This window comes from Spermophilus citellus (genome assembly GCF_964194105.1).
Source record: "Spermophilus citellus genome assembly, chromosome: 1".
Lineage (NCBI taxonomy): Eukaryota > Metazoa > Chordata > Mammalia > Rodentia > Sciuridae > Spermophilus > Spermophilus citellus.
Window position 1 is genome coordinate 207,752,943 of NC_138182.1, and position 16,367 is coordinate 207,769,309.

At 37.3% G+C, this 16,367-nt stretch overlaps 1 protein-coding gene across 9 annotated transcripts in view; it reads right to left on the minus strand.

Moving 5' to 3' along the window:
• LOC308648339 (uncharacterized protein) overlaps nucleotides 1–16,367 on the minus strand; it is a 568,826-nt gene that overhangs the window by 83,833 nt on the left and 468,626 nt on the right. For all 9 annotated transcript variants that reach the window (XR_014021795.1, XR_014021796.1, XR_014021797.1 and 6 more), the window contains one exon: nucleotides 1,483–1,545. The gene's annotated coding sequence lies outside the window, so the exon portion shown is untranslated. The remainder of the gene's footprint in view (nucleotides 1–1,482; nucleotides 1,546–16,367) is intronic.

Below are 16,367 nucleotides of genomic sequence, written 5' to 3' on the forward strand. Positions count from 1 at the left end.
TTGAGTGACTCCTTTTCCTGCCCAAAAGGGACTGACAGAGCCCTGGGAAAGGGAGACTGTCCCATCACAACTGGAGACCCTATAGGACAATTGGAGTCATAGATCCAGGACTGTCTGTTGGCTCTGTGCATCTTTGCTGTGTTCTTTCCTTGTATTGGTGACCCTTAAGCTGCAACCAATCTAGTCTAGCCATTCAAAAAGGTGAGCTGCTACGTACTCTTGGGGGCATGGTCGAAGCCACAGGTCCATTGCTTTTCAATCCCCTTTGCAGCCTTGATTCCACCCCCAGACTTTTGCCAATCCACATCTCTTCACTGGAGGGTATGAGACTTCCAGGTCCCCTGCTTGTCACATATGAGTACAGTGAATTCACCAAAGTCATCTGCATACTCACTGGGGAAAGGCCAACCCTATCTTTACCTCAGGGGCTCAACTGGGCAACACAGGGACAGTCAGACTATTCATCCTACTCCCCAGCATCCCATTTTTGCTATTTATATGGTCCCCTGCTGGGTCTGAAAGCTGTTAAAATGTCAATATCCGGGCTATTTTCTCATGATTTGGTATAAGATGAAAAAGACAATATCCAAATACTTTTATTATTTAAAAATAATAAAGGTCTCCCTGAAATCAGAGCTGAGACTTAATCTTATTGGGATTTAGAGACTTCAGGTCCTCAGGTGCAGAGGGAAGAAAGTGCCATGGTAATAAATCCTCATTGATTAATTCGAGATGAGGATGCTGCCACAGAAGGGAAACAGGGAGGTGTGATCTCAGGTTTTATGCCCAGTAGCTCACTCAGTCCTGGTGCTTCAGTCCTCCCTAGAACAGCATGTGGGGCCACCCTGACAGAACCTTCACTGGTCAGATAAATGCATGGCTCTCTCTAGACACGGAGACAGAGGACAGGGTACTGTGGGGATGATATGCCTGCTGCTCTGAGCCCAGTAGCATCAAACAAAGGACAAGAGAACAGAAAAGGCCTTTCCCTCTTTCTTACCTAACAACAGTTTTATTTTATTTGAGAGAGAGAAAGAGAGAGAGAGAGAGAGAGAGAGAGAGAGAGAGAGAGAGTCTTTTTTGTAGATGAACACAACACAATGCCTTTTATTTTTATGTGGTGCTGAGAATCGAACCTGGATCCCGCCCATCCTAGGAGAGTGCTCTACCGCTAAGCCACAATTCCAGCCTTTTTTTTTTTTTTAAATCAGCACAGAAAGGTGAAACATTGTAATTATTGGTCTCATTCCACAAGGCAGTCTGGGGGCGGGGGGTCCTAGCCAAGAGGAACTCCTTTTGTGTCTCAATGTTGATACCATCTCCTAATTTAAAGACATTCCCCAGGGATATCCCAGGAAGTATCTCATAGAATCCACTTTCTTTCCATGAATTTATTTATTTATTTATTTTACCTTGAAGCCATCAGTATCTCTCTAAACAGAATGCCTGAGACTGGGTCATTATCAAGAAATTATTTCTTACCATTCTGAAGACTGGAAAGTCCAAAGTGGCAAGAGTCCTCTTTCTGGTGGAGACTGCAGAATCCTGGGGTGACACAGAACATTATATGGTGGTGGACAGGGACACATAGACGATAAAAAGGAAAACTAGTTTTTATAAAAGAAGAACTCTTGACATAAACTATTAATCCATGAATGGTTTAATCCTTTCATGATAACCTAATCAGCTCTTGAAGGTCCCACCTCTTATTATAAGGGGGATAAAATTTCAACACAAGTTTTTGTGGGAACATTCAACTCATAGCACTATCCTTTCTGTTTTAACCCCAATTCAAAAGCCTCCCTTGACCACCTGTCCCCTCCACACTACCCTCAAAATAGATTTACTCATTACTATTCTGACTGGTTTCCCAGTCTCTGAAGCCTCTTCCTAGGATTGGGGAAGTTTTTGGTAAGACAATGTTGGAAATGAAAAATGCCAAACATTTAAGCTTCTTTATAGATAGAACTTAGGCTCATGAAAGGGGCTCCCCCCATCAGACCCTCTCCGGCAGACTTTGAATTGAGAGGTGACACAAGCTTCTGTGAACAGCAAGGAAGTTCCATGATGGGAGACCTGCTGGGCCCTCAGAGACAGGTTTTGGTGGTAGCACTAGTTTCCAGTAGGCGATACAAGTAGGTCAGTGCTCTGGCCTGGAGGCAGTGTAGTCCACTGCAACAGTTCTTCATGATAATGTATAACTTGTTCTTGTCAGAGAAGCCATTTGTGGTCTTTTAGTCCTAGGAAATTTTGTGAGTTGCCCAAGAACATCTTGTCACTTTCGTTGTTTGCATAAAACAGCCAAAGTTTGTTTCTGACTTTGCCTAAAAGCCCTGACCAATACACATGGCTTACAGGGCCTTGCCTGGTTTGACCCCTACCTTTTCCACAGCTTTATCTCTTAGGATGACTTCCCACCTCACACACTGCAGGGCAACTATATGGAAAATCTTTTACCTTTTCTACCTCCAGATCTTCCTAAAAACTCTAATTTCTTTCTGGAAGTCCTCATCTGAGCTCTCCCTGTACCAGGAAAATTCATTCATCTTTTGAGCCTCTGTTTTGGCATCAAATTCATTGGGACAGTGTCTGTATGTAGTACTTTGGTAGTTATCTACCAAAATACCTTCTTTCTGCTCTATTAAGAGAAAGCCAACTTTTTATAAACTGTCATGTGCCCACTCAGTAATACTCACTTGTAGAGATTCTCCAAATCTATGAATGAAACTCAGTATTATGAGCTGTAAATAGAAGTCTACAAAGTCAGACAGCATTCACCTATGTCTTTTCCCCCTCTTTCCCTTCTTGTATATGATGCAGACCTGATGTTTGGTGTTTAAGCAGACATTTTGTGGACATGAGAAGAGCCACAGTGGAAGACAAGGAAATTTGAGCTATCATTGACTTTCTGGAACAATAGCACCAGACACAACCTGTCTACGTCCTATTTCTCATTCTATAATATGATTTATGGTCAGACTTTTGTCTGCTATGGAGTATAATTGTAGCCTCTTAAGTAATCTGATTAGGTGCTCTTTTTAGTTTTTCTTAACAACATTCTTTATTTCGCCATGAAAACACATTATCTAATTGTAATTTCATATTTACTTATCTGTACCTCAACTTCAGTTGAATGATCCACGAGGACAGTGATTGGAGTGGTTTTACTTCAAAAATGTATGTTCTAATTTCAACTCTATATCAGTGAATGTGAACTTATTTAGAAATAAGCACTTTAAAGATGTAATCAAGTTAAAAATGAAGCCATACTGGATTAGGATGGGTCCCAATCCAATGACAGATGTCTAAGAGAAAGGAGAATACTTGGACACAGAGACCGTCAATAAAGAAGGCTGTATGACCAGGGAAGCAGAAGTTGGAGTTATGCCACCACAAGCCAAGGAATACCTGGAACCTGCAGACACTGGAAACAACGGGGAAGCACTCTCTTCTAGAGCCTTCAGAGGGAACATTTTTACTGCTAACACCATAATTTAAAAGTGAGCCTCAAGAACAAGGACAGTATATATTTCTCTTATCTCAAGGTATGCCCAATTAGTGATAATTGTTATGGCAGCACTAGGAATCTAACACAGTGACCATGGCTGTATTGTTTGGATTTATACCAAGACTAATGTTACAGTTACCAACTTAGTATCCCTCCAAGTGGGTCATCCCTACAGCCATAATATGGGGTAAATGTGAGCCAGAAGACATACTGGGCCTACTTTGTGAGCTAACAATTGGCTGCTTCCTTATCATGTCTCTTTACAATGAGGTTAGCCTCTAAGAACTCTGAATCCAAGGATGGCAAACAGATTTCATCTTGCTTGACTAGAATGTTGTGATGCAAAGGATTCTAAAGTTGCATCTGAACCACTTATCCCATTTATCTAATAATTTGTATTGAATGCTTACTATGTGATATGTCAGGTATTATTCTGGTCCTGAGAATAGATCAACACACAAAAGAGCTAAATCATTTAACCAAACAACAAATCAATCACTCCCTGATCCCATGGAGCTGACATTGGAAAGGATGCTGTGATGAATCAAATATGTCTTCTATAAACATGGGTGGGAGGAACTGAAGCAGTTTGCCATATATTTTCTATTCTTCTAGACTGGATCTAGTCATAGCATTGGGTTTTCAGATAGCTCCATGCTTATGTGTATCTCTTCTTTTGAACTCGTATAAACAACTTGTTCCACTCATATCTGCTGACAACTCCTTCTCATTTTGTTGCTAAAAGAATATGGGAGTGGGGGACCTCAGCTTTGGGGGTGGGGGTGGGGTACTGAGTGTTTTATTGCTACATCAAATGTGGCGAAAGTTCAAGTGAAGAGTCCATTCTCCATTGAATTTAAAGAAATTCAAAGTATAGAGAAGGAAAGCAAAGATTTCATTTTTCATTATAGAGTGAACATGAGAGGCTGGAAGATGTTAAAGATAACTTTGAACAATAGCTGTGAATGGTTGTCTATAATGAGACTGGTATGAGTTTGGATATGTCTTTAGCTGTACTTCTGCAAAATAGCAGGAAAAATGTTTCTTTGAGCTCATACACATTGGCTCTAAATTTTGGTAAAAATCAGGAATGGGCTGGAAATGTGCCATGCAGAAAATTAGTTTTACAGATTAATAAAGTTATCAGTGTCTGTGAAAACCTAAATTCTTCACTGTATATATAATAGACGTTTTTATAACAAAATGCCAGTCATTTCATTTCATGTTATACCACACCCCCTGACCATACCCTATGGAAACTTTTTAGAATAGTTCAAGTAAAACTTCTTTTCATTGTAGTTTTTTATTGGTTCTTTTTAGTTATACATGACAGTGGAATTCACTTAGATATAATGACCCCATTCTTACAGACATACATGACGGTGGTTGTAATCTGATCATGAAAACATGAAATGGAACATGATTTTGACTGAAGACTGAAGAAACTTGGAGATATTATAGTAATACAGGATGAACACTTTGACTTAAGGTAAGAATTTTCTCTTTTTTGGTACCAGGGATTGAACCCAGGGGTTTTTAACCACTGAGCCATATTGCAGCCTTCTTTATTTTTTATTTTTAGACAGGGTCTAAGATGCTTAGAGCCTCACTAAGTTGCTGAGGCTGGCTTTGAACTTGTGATCCTCCGGCCTCAGCTTCCTAAGTCACTGAGATTATATATGAGCACCATCTGCCTAACAAGAATTTTCTAATAAACATTATGGTAAATATCCTGTTCTCTTTCAGCTAGTATTTGATGAATATGACTCTGGAAGTTATTGATTTAATCTATGAGTCTGTCTAATCCAGCTGCAGGGGATGTAAGAGATGTTCTATCTCAATGACTTCAAAACCCTTCCCTCCAACCCCTATGTCTTTCCCTCTCTTTCAGTACTTAGAGTCAAACCCAGGACCTTGAGAATGCTAGGCAAATGCTCTACCACTAAGCTACATTCCCCAACCCTCAAAACCCTTCTACACTCTGTAATACATTTTTGCGAGAAGGGGCCTGAGGTCAGTTTAACCAATAAAACTCAAGGATTTTATCTCATTAAGCTATTGACAGTTGTGAACTATTAGGTCAAAGAATTTGCAACATCTGCATACATCAGATTTCTGGTTAGTTTTCAAAATGCATATTTTTCCTTTGCTATGTAGACCAGTGACTCAAAGTAAGTACTAAGGTCATTAGCAGGCTATGAATATATCTCACAACTCTCTCAAAAGGCATGTCTCTTCTTGGTTCTTAAATGTGAAAGATATGTACACCAATAACTTTTCACATAGGACCTAAGAGTATTTACAATTAAATTAATGGATGAACTATTAGAGTTACTTATATATTTGATACTCATATAATACATTATCACATTAACCAAGGGTGTTGAGATCTTAAATTCAGTATTCCACTTTGAAGACCAGCTGACATGGAACACTATGCAATGTGATAAATGGTAAAATATTTCACGCATATACATAATTTTAATGCCAGAAATCTGGTGTAGATGTGATTTTCAGATGCTATTCTTGCCTTTCCATTCTAATTTATTATTTTTTGCTACATCATTACCTGCTTATTTATTGTGATAGATTTGTTAATTCGATAGTACATGGTGATGCATATGTACATAAATAATATTTCTGACTCTAATTCCAAAATTTCTGTAATGTAACATGGTTTCAATATGAAACATCCACTTTACTATTTCTAAAATCAGAGTATCCTCTTTTCTCTCTCTCTCTATGTGTGTGCATGTGCACATGTAGTTAAATAGTGATAACTCCTTGTATTTGCCTAATTTTTATTCTCAGTAATAGAAAATGGGTAGGGTAGGTAGGCTTGAAGTTCTGGGTCCTGCCAAATAGGGTTCCATTAGAAAAGTCTAACACATAATGAACTAGAACAAGGTAGATATAATGTTGACTCATTTAAAAAAGCAATACAGTTTATATTTTAATTCATACATGTTTATTACAATTTTAAGATATCTTTCAAAAATATTTTTAGTTGTATATGCAAACAACATCTTCATTTTATTTATTTATTTATTTATTTATTTATTTATTTAATGTGGTGCTGAGGATGGAACCCAGGGCCTTACATATGTTAGGCACTGGGTTTGATCCTTAGCACCACATAAAAATAAATAAACAAAATAGAGATATTGTGTTCATGTATAACAAAAAAATATTTTAAAAAAAGAATGAAACTTTCTACTATCTCCTCCATGTTGCCCAGATTTGAGGGGAGGATGTTTCATTTTAGGCAGCAAACTAATATGCCCAAGACACTAAACAAACACAATTGCCCCTTTTACATCCACACTCCTAATTTTCTTCATGATCTGTCTCAAAAATTACCTTTAAACACACTTTTACCAACCCAGATGCCCTTCAATAGATGAATGGATAAAAAAATGTGGCATCTATACACAATGGAGTACTATGCAGCAATAAAAAATGACAAAATCATACAATTTGCAGGGAAATGGATGGCACTAGAGCAGATTATGCTTAGTGAAGCTAGCCAATCCCTAAAAAACAAATACCAAACGTCTTCTTTGATATAATGAGAGCAACTATGAACAGAGCATGGAGGAAGAGCAGGAAGAAAAGATTAACATTAAACAGAGACATGAGATGGGAGGGAAAGGGAGAGAAAAGGGAAATTGCATGGAAATGAAGGGAGACCCTCATTGCTATACAAAATTACATATAAGAGGTTGTGAGGGGAATGGGAAAATAAACAAGGAGAGAAATGAATTACAGTAGATGGGGTAGAGAGAGAAGATGGGAGGGGAAGGGAGGGGAGGGGGGATAGTAGGGGATAGGAAAGGTAGCAGAATACAACAATTACTAATAGGGCATTATGTAAAATTGTGGATGTGTAACCGACGTGATTCTGCAATCTGCATTTGGGGTAAAATTGGGGGTTCATAACCCACTTGAATCTAATGTATGAAATATGATATGTCAAGAGCTTTGTAATGTGGTGAACAACCAATAGAAAAAAAAAATAAACACACTTTTACTTTTGAAATCTGCAGCATTTTTATCATGGTCATATTGCTCAGTAACTCACAGAAAATAGTGATTACCTACCTGTTATGCTTTTTTCCCACATATGTGGTTATTACAATAGAATTAGATGAAGGAGGCATACCCTAAGACCAATGCTTATTAGGGACTGTGGTTCCCCAGGTCATATATGGGTCTGGGTAAAATTCATATGAATCAAGATTCTAAAGGACAGAATCAATGTAATCTGCATTTTAACCACCATCCCAGGTGATTCCTTTGAATATTATTTTATGAACTTCTGCTCTTAATCATTGCATATTTCACCTAAATGCATGAATCCAACAGATACTAATTGTTTAATAGTAAGAAAACTGGCATTTATGAAGGACTTACAAAGTATATAAGGTATATCATTTAAATTGCACATGAGTATTTTTTGAAGATGTTATCTATAGTGTGTCCTCAATATTATTTTGTAGCCTATACACCTCTAATTTGAGAGTCTAGATATTTAGAAAAAAAATCACCTGTTTTAGAGAATCCAAGATGGCAGGCCAGAGGGAGGCAGCATTCTGTGTTGCTCCATGACCTTGGACTCAAGTTGTGAGAATACTGTTTCTCTGTGAGCAAAATTCCTGTTCCCATGTGGGAATCATGGCCACCTTGCCCCGCCAGGGCTCCAGACCTCAGCAATCAGAGTAGGTATCCCAACTACTCGCCCACGCAGGACTATCAGGTACCCGGACAGGCACCATCAACACCCGTGCAGAACTTTCAGCCACCCGCCCAAGCAGAAATTACCACAGCCAGTCTCATGCAGGACATCCAGCAGCTTCCCACAAGCAGGAACTCTGGCCGCCACTCTCTTGTAAACCCCCATCTACCAATGTGGGGCTACCCTGGTCCCCCCCATCTTGGGACACTGCAGCAGCAGAGATAGTGCCCTACACCTGGTAACCTGCCTGCACCTGGGAAATTCACACAGGCTCTGAAGTCAGCCAACAGTCAAACACATTGCATGAGCTTGTCTCTGAACTCACCCTCCAACACCATCGCCCAGCTCCCCGCATCTGACCCGACAGCCCACCACTGAAAGCAGGCGTCTCCATCTTGGGCCACCTTCATCACCATCATCAATTCCCAGTTTGGGAATACTGACTTGCCAGGTACCCAGTTTCTAACTCCCCCCTCCCCCTAGAAGCCCCTACCCTGGCATAGTGACACCCTGGTTAACTTCACCACCCTGAGGGCGGAGATACCAACTAACAACAGACAATCCCACATATTGGATGAGAAGGAAAGTAGGAAAGACACGGTATTCCAACCAAAACAATCCTGTTCAAGATTTTTTTCTCCTCTTTCTTTATATTCTCCCACCCTCACATTCCCAACATATGTGGAACCAAGTATTTTGCATGAAATAGGATTTTGAAGACTGAGACATCTGAATAGTATATTACAGATGTGTTGTATGTATATATATTTCTTTTATCCCACCAATTTTACTTTTTTAAACATTTTTTTTAAATTTTTCCCAGTATGTATGTGTTTCTTTTATGTACTTTTCTGCCTTCCCACTTACTTGTGTACCCAAAATTACTCCCTCTCCTTTCTCCTGCCACTAATCTTCCTCTTTAGATTTCTCTTTCACACTTCCTAAGATTTAACAGCTCTATATCCTCTCCTCCTACTTCCTCAGCATATCATCTTATTCCTCAACCCTGGTTCTTTGTCCACCATCAGAAATTGTAAATCCTTTTACAAACCCACTGAGTATATTGTAGATAATAATTGGATTCACCATTTCTGTACATTGTGACCAAACTATAAACATCTTAATAGCAAACATTTGTTTTTAGGTATATACTGTTTATACTGGGATCTGGTAACACTGTCCTTCACCTCAAAGGAGAGGTATTGTGAGCTGGGGATGTGGCTCAAGCGGTAGCGCGCTCGCCTGGCATGCGTGCGGCTCGGGTTCGATCCTCAGCACCACATACCAACAAAGATGTTGTGTCCGCCGAGAACTAAAAAATAAATATTAAAAAAAAATTCTCTCTCTCCTCTCTCACTCTCTATTAAAAAAAAAAAATTTAAAAAAGGAGAGGTTTTGTATCCCTACAGAGGCATTATAAGCCTATAAGGTAAAAACGGTAACCACTCTAATCCACAGTGCTAGAAGGGAAGACACACAAGCCATATGAAAAGACAAGGGAAAAAAGTTCCCCATACATATCAAAATACCACATTATTAGAATCCATGGCCAGCACAGCAGAAGAAATTGCAGAGAAGGAGTTCAGAATGTACATGATTAAAATGTTCTGTGAATTAAAGGATAATATAAGAGAACAAATACAGGTAGCAAAAGATCATTTTGACAAAGAGCTACATAAATAAATACAGGAAACAAAAGATTACTTTGATAGGGAGATAGAGGTTCTTAAAACAAACAAACAAACAGATAGACATCATTGACATGAAAGAAACAATAAACCAAATTAAAAGCTCAATTGAAAGCATCACTAACAGATTAGACCACTGGGAGGACAGGACCTCAGACAATGAAGACAAAATATATAATCTTGAAAAGAATGTAGGCAACACAGTGAAAATGATAAGAAACTATGAGCAGAAAATTCAATAAATATGGGATAACATAAAAATACCAAATGTAAGAGTTATTGGGATAGAGGAGGGAATAGAGTTCCAAACCATAGGAATGAGCAATCTACTCAATGAAATAATATCAGAAAATTTTCCAAACATAAAGAATGAATTGGAAAAACAAATTCAAAATTTTACAGGATGCCAAATGTACAAAATCACAACAGATCCACACCAAGGCACATTTTAATGAAAATGCCTAGCATATAGAATAAGGAGAGAATGTTAAAAGCCACAAGAGAGAAGAATCAGATTACATACATATAGGGGGAAACCAATTGGATTATGTGTAAATTTTTCAACCCAGATCCTGAAAGCTAGAAGATCCTAGAACAACATATATCAAGCTCTGAGATAAAATGGCTGCCAACCAAGAATCTTTTTTTTTTTTAGTTTTTATTTATTTATTTATTTTTTTTAGTTCTTTTTTTTTATTGGTTGTTCACCACATTACAAAGCTCTTGACATATCATATTTCATACATTAGATTCAAGTGGGTTATGAACCCCCAATTTTACCCCAAATGCAGATTGCAGAATCACGTCGGTTACACATCCACAATTTTACATAATGCCCTATTAGTAATTGTTGTATTCTGCTACCTTTCCTATCCCCTACTATCCCCCCTCCCCTCCCTTCCCCTCCCATCTTCTCTCTCTACCCCATCTACTGTAATTCATTTCTCTCCTTGTTTATTTTCCCATTCCCCTCACAACCTCTTATATGTAATTTTGTATAGCAAAGAGGGTCTCCCTTCATTTCCATGCAATTTCCCTTTTCTCTCCCTTTCCCTCCCATCTCATGTCTCTGTTTAATGTTAATCTTTTCTTCCTGCTCTTCCTCCATGCTCTGTTCTTAGTTGCTCTCATTATATCAAAGAAGACATTTGGTATTTGTTTTTTAGGGATTGGCTAGCTTCACTAAGCATAATCTGCTCTAGTGCCATCCATTTCCCTGCAAATTCTATGATTTTGTCATTTTTTATTGCTGCATAGTACTCCATTGTGTATAGATGCCACATTTTTTTTATCCATTCATCTATTGAAGGGCATCTGGACGGGCAGGTGGTAGCGGCAGTGGAGGAGACAGCAGGAGAGTATCACTAGGCAATGCTGAGCTGACGTGGATCTGGGGCGAACAGTCTGGGCCTCTCAGAACACACACTGAGCCCGGATCGGCTGAATTCAAGCTCCCGTTCGCCAGCTTCCCGCAGACAAACAGCTGTGACTCAGCACTAATCCATTCGGCTGAAACAAGTAGTCAGCCCTTCTCATCCTACGGAGGTAAATGCCTACCGAGCCTTCACAGGCAGTGGCCAAGAATCTTATATCCAGCAAAACTAAGCTTTATATTTATGATGAAATAAAAACCTTCCATGATAAACAAAAGTTAAAAGAATTTACAACTCAAAAGCCTGCACTAAAGAACATTCTCGACAAAATATTCCATGAAAAGGAATTGAAAAACAACAATGAAAATGAAAAAATGGAGGGATTACACTAAGGAAGAAACTAATCAAAGGAGAAACAAAGTCAAGTTAAATACAAAAAAAAAAAAATTGGCTGGGAATACAAATCATGTCACAATAACAACCCTCAATGTTGATGACCTAAACTCGCAATCAAAAGACATAGACTAGCAGATTTGATTAAAAAAAAAAAAAGACCCAACATTATGCTGCCTCCAAGAGACTCATAGATAAAGACATCCACAGACTGAAGATGAAAGGTTGGGAAAAATCATACCACTCTCATGAGCTGTGGAAGCAAGCAGGGCTCTCCATCCTCATATCAAATAAAGTAGACTTCAAGCCAAAGTTAATCAAAAAGGATAAATAAGGACATTTTATACTGCTTAAGGGAACCATTCATCAACAAGACATAACAGTAATAAATTTATATACCCCAAACAATGGAGCATCTATGTTCACCAAACAAACTCTGCTCAATTTCAAGAGTCAAATAGACAATAACACAAAATTTCTGGGTGACTTTAATACCCCTCTTTTACTACTGGATAGATCATCAAAACAAAAGCTGAAAAAAGAAACTATAGAACTCAATAATACAATCGATAATGTAGACAACTGACATACATAGAATATTTCATCATTCAATAAGCAAATACACTTTCTTCTCAGCAGCATATGTATCCTTCTCTAAAATAGACCATATATTATGCCACAAAGCAACTCTTAGCAAACATAAAGATACTACCCTGAATTCTATCAGATCGTAAAGAATGAAATTAGAAATCAATGATAAAATAAAAAATAAAAGCTACTCTAATACCTGGAAATGAAATAATATGCTACTTAATGAACAATGGGTTGCAAAAGACATCAAGGAGCAAATTTTTAAAATTCTTACATGTGGGCTGGGGATGTGGCTCAAGCGGTAGCGCGTTTGCCCGGCATGTGTGTGGCCTGGGTTCGATCCTCAGCACCACATACAAACAAAGATGCTGTGTCCGCCGAAAATTAACTAAATAAATAAATATTTAAAAATTCTCTCCCCTCCTCTCTCTCTCTTTTTTTTTTAAAAAATCTTACATGTGAATAAGAACAGATACAACATATTGAAATCTTTGGGACACTATAAAGGAAGTACTAAGAGGAAAGTTCATTGCATAAATTTCATTCCTTAAAAGAAGAAAAAGTCAACAAATAAGTGACCTCACTTTACATCTCAAAGCCCTAGAAAAAGAAGAACAAATCAACACCCAAAGCAGTAGAAGACAGGAAATAATTAAAATTTGAGCTAAAATCAATGAAATTGAAACAAAAGAAAAATTTGAAAATATTAACAAACAAAAAGTTTGTTTTTTGAAGAAAAATGAATAAAATTGACAAACCCTTAGCCATGCTAATGAAGAAAAGGAGAGAGAGAACTCGAATTACTAACATATGTGATGAAAAATGAAATATCACAACAGACACTACAGATATACAGAAGATAATTAGAAATTATTTTGAAAAACTGAGCTCCAATAAAACAGAAAATATTAAAGGAATTGACAAATTCCTAGAGTCATATGATTTGCTCAAATGGAATCTAGATGATATACAAAATTTGAATAGATCAATTTCAAGTGAAGAAATAAAAGACATCATCAGAAGCCTACTAACCAAGAAAAGCCAGGGACCAGATGGATACACAGCAGAGTTCTACAAGACCTTTAAAGAAGAACTGATACCAATAGTCTTCAATTTATTTCAGGAAATAGAAAAAGAGGGAGCACTTCCAAACTCATTCCATGAGACCAATATCATCCTGATTCCAAAACCAGGCAAAGATACATCAAAGAAAGGAAACTTCAGAACAATATCTCTAATGAACATAGATGCAAAAATTCTCAATAAAATTCTGGCAAATTGAATACAAAAACATATCAAAAAGATAGTGCACCACGATCAAGTGGGGTTCATCCCAGGATGCAAGGTTGATTCAACACATGGAAATCAATAAATGTAATTCATCATATCAGTAGACTTAAAGATAAGAACCACATGATCATATCAATATATGCAGAAAAAGCATTTGACAAAATACAGCACCCTTTCATGTTCAAAACACTAGAAAAACTATGGACAACAGCTTTAAACAGATTAAAATCAAGAATATTTCAACATTGTAAAAGCTACCTATGCTAAGCCCTAGGTCAACATCATTCTAAATAAAGAAAAATTGAAAGCATTCCCTCTAAAAACTGGAACAAGACAGGGATGCCCTCTTTCACCACTTCTATTTAACATAGTTCTTGAAACACTGGCCAGATCAATTAGACAGACAAAAGAAATGAAAGGGTTACGGATAGGAAAAGAAAAACTCAAATCAGCACTATTTGCTGATGATATAATTCTACACCTAGAAGACCCAAAAAATTCCACCAGAAAACTGAATTTAGCATAGTAGCAGGATACAACAAAGGCATTTTTGTATATCAGTGACAAATCCTCTGAAAGGGAAATGAGGAAAACTACCCTATTTACAATACCCTCAAAAAAAAAAATACTTGGGAATCAACCTAACAAAAGAGGTGAAAGAACTCTACAATAAAAACTAAAGAATGCTAAAGAAAGAAAATAAATAAAGCCTTAGAAGATGGAAAGATCTTACCTGTTCTGGGATAGGCAGAATTAATATTGTCAAAATTACCGTATTGCCAAAAGCACTATACAGATTTAATGCAATTCTAATCAAAATCCCAATGACATTCCTCACAGGATTAGAAAAATAATCATGAAATTCATCTGGAAAAATAAGAGACCCTGAATAGCTAAAGCAATCCTTAGCAAGAAGAGTGAAGCAGGTGGCATCACTACTATACTGGACCTTAATCTATACTACTGCGCAATAGTAACAAAACAGTATGGTATTGGCACCAAAATAGTCAGGTAGACAAATGGTACAGAAGAGAGGATACAGAGACTAACCCACACAATTACAGTTATCTTATATTAGACAAATGCATCAAAAACATACATTGGAGAAAAGATAGCCTCTTCAACAAATGGTGCTGGGAAAACTGGAAATCCATATGCAACAAAATGAAATTAAATCCCTAACTCTTATCATGCACAAAACTCAACTCAAAGTGGATCAAGGACCTAGGAATCAAACAGAGACATTGTGTCTAATAGAAGAAAAAGTAGGCCCAAATCTCCAACATATCAGAGAAGGTCCCTACTTCCTTAACAAGATTCCTATAGTGCAAGAATTAAAATCAAGAATCAATAAATAGGATAAATTCAAATTAAAAAGCTGTTTCTCAGCAAAAGAATCAATCAGTGAGGTGAATAGAGAGCCTATATCTTGGGAGCAAATTTTTACCCCTCACACATCAGATAGAGCACTAATCTCTAGGGTATACAAGGAACTCAAAAAGCTAAACTCCAAAAAAACAAATAACCCAATCAATAAATGGGGCAAGGAACTGAACAGACACTTCTCAAAAGGTGATATACAATCAATCAACAAATATATGAAAAAATGTTCAACATCTCTAGCAAGTAGAGAAATGCAAATCAAAACTACTCTAAGATTTCATCTCACTCCGGTCAGAATGACAGCTATTATATTATTATATTGGCAAGGATGTGTGGGAAAAGGCACACTCATACATTGCTGGTGGGACTGCAAAATGGTGCAGCCAATATGGAAAGCAGTATAGAGATTCATTGGAAAACTGGGAATGGAACCACCATTTGACCCAGCTATTTCACTCCTCGGTCTATACCCAAAGTACTTAAAAACAGCATACTGCAGGGACACAGCTCCAATTAACATCAGTGTTTATTGCAGCACAATTCATAATAGCTAAACCGTGGAACCAACCTAGATGCTCTTCTAGGTAATGAATAGACAAAGAAAATGTGGTATATATACACAATGGAATATTATTCAGCAATAAAAGAGAATAAAATCATGGCATTTGCAGGTAAATGGACGGAGTTGGAAGATATAATAATGCTAAGTGAAGTTAGCCAATCCCCCCAAAAAACCAAATTCCAAATGTTTTCTCTGATATAAGGAGGCTGATTCATAGTGGGATTGGGAGGTGGAGCATGATTAGATTAGAAAAATTTTAGATAGGGTAAAGGGGAGGAAAGAAGAGGAAGGGAGCAAAGGGGTTAAAAAAATTATGGTGTAATGAGATGGACATCACTACCCTGAGTACATGTATGAAGAAGACAGGAATGGTGTGAATATACTTTATATCAAGCAGAGATATGAAAAATTGTGCTGTATATATGTAATATGAATTGTAATGCATTCTGCTGTCATACATAACAAATTAGAATAAAATATTTAAAAAGATGGAAAAAAATTTAATGACACCTCCCCCCAAAAACTGTTTTATTTTACAATAAAAACAGCAACAACAAATATCTGTGTTTGACACCATAAACAAAGTCAAAAGATAACTGACAAACTAAGAGAATGCATTTCGATATATATCACAGGCTGAAGACTAACATCCTTAATGTACAAAGAACTATTAAAACCTGGGGAACAAAGATGCAAAAGCTAACAGTAAGTGGAAAAAAATCATGAAATATAGTTCACAGATACAAAGGTGTAAAATAGTACTTAAGCATATTTCTTAAAGACTCAAAATCATTAATAATCAGAATAATAAAATTTAAAACATTGAGATGACACTTCTTGTCTA